The sequence below is a fragment of the Anastrepha ludens genome, unplaced genomic scaffold (genome assembly GCF_028408465.1).
Source record: "Anastrepha ludens isolate Willacy unplaced genomic scaffold, idAnaLude1.1 ptg000082l, whole genome shotgun sequence".
Taxonomy (NCBI): domain Eukaryota; kingdom Metazoa; phylum Arthropoda; class Insecta; order Diptera; family Tephritidae; genus Anastrepha; species Anastrepha ludens.
Genome location: NW_026530037.1, coordinates 75,001 through 80,000, shown reverse-complemented (window position 1 = coordinate 80,000; position 5,000 = coordinate 75,001). Strand labels below are relative to the sequence as shown.

The window sequence follows — 5,000 nt, the reverse complement described above, 5'->3', positions numbered from 1 at the left end:
GTTCCCCGTGGTACCGAGTTAAGGTCTCCGGTAAGACATCGAACCCGAAGACTCTGCCAGTTGAGCATCCATACTACTCAGGCACTGGCAAACCTAGATTTTAGTCGCCTTTTACGACAGGCATACCTTACCTCGGGCATATTCTAACCCCTGCACCGCTGGGGGAAGTAGATAGGGACATCATCGTCTGGTGTTTTTAACGTGAGTATCTGCTGGCGACAGCCTGAACCCACGGTGCTCAAAAGCACAACGTATCAATACAATGCGTTGATCAGCGCCCCAAAAATGCCGAAGCATTTAAGGATACCGATTGGCAGTGTGGCATGGACACACTGACCACCTTGGTAGGGCTCGAGGCCTACCCATACCTCTGCCGTTCTTTGGGTCCCGACACCCGGTTAATTGCAACACTACATCGAGCTAAAGCTCTACCCGCGCTTTAGGTCTCAACCACAGCCACCACGAAAACCTCCCCGAAGGGCCGTTCCCATAGAACAGGTCAGAGCGAACTCTGAGGGCTCCTGTTCCCCGTGGTACCGAGTTAAGGTCTCCGGTAAGACATCGAACCCGAAGACTCTGCCAGTTGAGCATCCATACTACTCAGGCACTGGCAAACCTAGATTTTAGTCGCCTTTTACGACAGGCATACCTTACCTCGGGCATATTCTAACCCCTGCACCGCTGGGGGGAGTAGATAGGGACAGTAGGAATCTCGTTAATCCATTCATGCGCGTCACTAATTAGATGACGAGGCATTTGGCTACCTTAAGAGAGTCATAGTTACTCCCGCCGTTTACCCGCGCTTACTTGAATTTCTTCACTTTGACATTCAGAGCACTGGGCAGAAATCACATTGTGTCAACACCCGTTAGGGCCATCACAATGCTTTGTTTTAATTAGACAGTCGGATTCCCCAAGTCCGTGCCAGTTCTGAATTGATTGTTAATTGATAATCGTTATAATTTAAAAAGAATATATATCGAATGATATAATTCCTTAAAAATTTTAGCAAGAAAGTTCCACAATTGGCTACGTAACTACTATCCGGGGAACAAGAATCGTAATTCTCTATTTACCCAGAACGAGTACATAAACCATGGTATTGCTTCCCAATCAAGCCCGACTATCTCAATCTTCAGAGCCAATCCTTATCCCGAAGTTACGGATCTAATTTGCCGACTTCCCTTACCTACATTATTCTATCGACTAGAGACTCTTCACCTTGGAGACCAGCTGCGGATATTGGTACGGCCTGTTGAGAAGTTTGCGTGACCCCACCATAAATTTTCAAGGTCCGAGGAGAAAATATCGACACAACAGTAAATGTCATGCTCTTCTAGTCCATCTACCATATCTCTCTTCGAAAGACTTCCATGGTAGTACGACTATAAAACAGAAAAGAAAACTCTTCCGATATCTCTCGACGGCTTCTTTATGGTCGTTCCTGTTGCCAGGATGAGCACAAGGCCCATTTTTAATAACAAACGGATACTCAACAGGTTACGGAATTGGAACCGTATTCCCTTTCGTTCAAAATAATTCAAGTATTTAATTATTTTTTAATATATATATATAAATTTTATTAATATTTTTTTTTATTAAAAACTTGAAAATTTTCGGCTTTCGCCTTGAACTTAGGACCGACTAACTCGTGATCAACCACTGTTCACACGAAACCCTTCTCCACTTCAGTCCTCCAAGGTCTCATTCGATTATTTGCTACTACCACCAAGATCTGTACCAATAGCGGCTCCATGCAGGCTTACGCCAAACACTTCTAAGCACACTATTGTACCCTCCTACTCACTAAAGTTTCAAAATTTATAAATCAATCGAAATTGTTTTATAAATCATCTACTTTAGCGGTAATGTATAGGTATACAACTTAAGCGCCATCCATTTTAAGGGCTAGTTGCTTCGGCAGGTGAGTTGTTACACACTCCTTAGCGGATTACGACTTCCATGTCCACCGTCCTGCTGTTTTAAGCAACCAACGCCTTTCATGGTATCTGCATGAGTTGTTAATTTAGGCACCGTAACATTACGTTTGGTTCATCCCACAGCGCCAGTTCTGCTTACCAAAAGTGGCCCACTGGGCACATTATATCATAACCTCAACCTTCATATCAAGAAAGGTGAGGTTCTTACCCATTTAAAGTTTGAGAATAGGTTAAAATCGTTTCGACCCTAAGGCCTCTAATCATTCGCTTTACCAGATAAGATTATTTTATATAATTTTTAAATGCACCAGCTATCCTGAGGGAAACTTCGGAGGGAACCAGCTACTAGATGGTTCGATTGGTCTTTCGCCCCTATACTCAATTCTGACAATCGATTTGCACGTCAGAACTGTTTCGGTCTTCCATCAGGGTTTCCCCTGACTTCAACCTGATCAAGTATAGTTCACCATCTTTCGGGTCACAGCATATATGCTCAAGGTACGCTCCAGTTAGAGGTATAAATAATAATAAATTATCATTATACATAACTATATGGAACGCCCCGGGATTGAATTAATTGACTATTTAAGAAAATAGACTAAAAATTAATCCCATTATATTTTTAAGTTAAGTTAATTATGCCATTAAGTTTAATATAACTCAATGACTTGCACATATGTTAGACTCCTTGGTCCGTGTTTCAAGACGGGTCCCGAAGGTATCCTGAATCTTTCGCATTGTTAATCATATAAATGCATACAAATAAATATTAATATCATAGATATTAAATTTTTTGTAAAATTCAAAAAATGAATTTTAGCATTATATATAATAAAATCTATCAACACTTTATCAAATCATTAGTATTTATTCTATGTTAATATGCTTAAAAAGCAAATTAATTTAAATAAACTTAATATCACCAATGATCTTTTGATAAATACTTTATTATGTTAATAGATTACAATGTCCTTATATGAAAAAAATGCACATTATTTTTAATTATTTAATGATGAATTTTTCATAATGGATATTCAGGTTCATCGGGCTTAACCTCTAAGCAGTTTCACGTACTATTTAACTCTCTATTCAGAGTTCTTTTCAACTTTCCCTCACGGTACTTGTTTACTATCGGTCTCATGGTTATATTTAGTTTTAGATGGAGTTTACCACCCACTTAGTGCTGCACTATCAAGCAACACGACTCTTTGGAAATATCTTTCTAGTAATCATTAACGTTATACGGGCCTGGCACCCTCTATGGGTAAATGGCCTCATTTAAGAAGGACTTAAATCGTTAATTTCTCATACTAGATATTAAGATATTCCATACACTGCATCTCACATTTGACATATAGACAAAGTGACTTAGTGCTGAACTATTTTCTTTTCGCTCGCCGCTACTAAGAAAATCCTTGTTAGTTTCTTTTCCTCCCCTCATTAATATGCTTAAATTCAGGGGGTAATCCCATATGAGTTGAGGTTGTTTTAAAATATTTTTTATCTTCTCACAATTTAATAAATAATTATATCATCTTTTCATCTCTATTTTTCTTTTTTCCTTTTATATAAATATATATTATAAATAATAATTATGTAAAATGAGGCAATTCTAGAATAAAAAAAATTAATTTTTATGCTAGACATTCCTCCTTTAATTACATATATAAATTAATATTTTATATATTATAAATAATATGAAAATTTTTTAAAGAGAATACTTAGATTCAAAATTTTTTTTATTTCATTTTATTTGAGAGGATTTTTTTTTTTTAAGAATATATTAATAAATAAAAAATTCATTATATATCTTTATTTTTTTGCTATTAATATTATGAATTATTTAAAATCCAATAATATACACATTTGCTTAAATTCAATTATTTTTATAAAAGAATAAGCAACTTATTTAGCATAGTCTTACAACCCTCAACCATATGTAGTCCAAGCAGTACTTTAAAATTTAATTTAATGTACATAACAGCATGGACTGCGATATGCGTTCAAAATGTCGATGTTCATGTGTCCTGCAGTTCACACGATGACGCACAGTTTGCTGCGTTCTTCATCGACCCATGAGCCAAGTGATCCACCGCTTAGAGTATTTTTTTATTTATTTTTATTTATAACAAATGTCAATTTTTTTTTGCATATATTAATTGAAAGAGTAAAATTAAATAATAATAATAATAAAATATAAATTGATTTTCTTTCAATAATATATATCAAATATATTTAACTCTAAACATTTTTATTAAGTTGCGAATGTCTTAGTTCAACAATAATACAGTGGTGGTATTTATTATGTTTGATTATTTTGTATTTTTTTAATCATTTTATTTATATATAAATATAATAATAAATATATACCACTTTTGTTATTGTGAACAAATTAACTTATCATTCAATCAAATGAATAATAAGTACAACTTTCTATTTTCATGTTTAAAGGTTTTTAAAAGAAAAAATAAGAAAAAACATTACAAAATGTACCATCATATTATATTTAATATGATATAATTGATGGATAACAAATTGAATGAAAAAGAATAAAAAGAATATGGATTCAAAATAATTATAAATTTTTCTTTTTTTTCTTTTTTTTTTTTTTTTCTTTTGTTTGTTTTTGTTTTTATTTGTTTTGGCATTGTTTGTTTTTCTTACGGATATGGAACACAATAATGATCCTTCCGCAGGTTCACCTACGGAAACCTTGTTACGACTTTTACTTCCTCTAAATAATCAAGTTCGGTCAACTTTTGCGAAACAACCGTGACACACGAGGCGTCACAGTGATCACGTCCGGAGACCTCACTAAATAATTCAATCGGTAGTAGCGACGGGCGGTGTGTACAAAGGGCAGGGACTTAATCAATGCGAGTTAATAACTCGCACTTACTGGGAATTCCAAGTTCATGTGAACAGTTTCAGTTCACAATCCCAAGCATGAAAGTGGTTCAGCGGTTTACCCGGACCTCTCGGTCTAGGAAATACACGTTGATACTTTCATTGTAGCGCGCGTGCAGCCCAGGACATCTAAGGGCATCACAGACCTGTTAT

General features: G+C 35.5%; 2 non-coding genes and 1 pseudogene across 2 annotated transcripts in view; all 3 read right to left on the bottom strand.

Moving 5' to 3' along the window:
- LOC128870912 (large subunit ribosomal RNA) overlaps positions 1 to 3,426 on the bottom strand; it is a 5,561-nt pseudogene extending 2,135 nt beyond the window's left edge.
- A 437-nt stretch (positions 3,427 to 3,863) lies between these two features.
- Positions 3,864 to 4,044, bottom strand: LOC128870864 (5.8S ribosomal RNA). The gene has a single exon (XR_008455568.1). It is a non-coding gene; the product is annotated as a 5.8S ribosomal RNA (ribosomal RNA).
- Positions 4,045 to 4,619: 575 nt separating this feature from the next.
- The window catches only part of LOC128870881 (small subunit ribosomal RNA), a 1,991-nt gene continuing 1,610 nt past the window's right edge, over positions 4,620 to 5,000 (bottom strand). Inside the window, exon 1 of the ribosomal RNA XR_008455584.1 lies at positions 4,620 to 5,000. This exon is cut by the window's right edge and continues 1,610 nt beyond it. This is a non-coding gene — a ribosomal RNA (small subunit ribosomal RNA).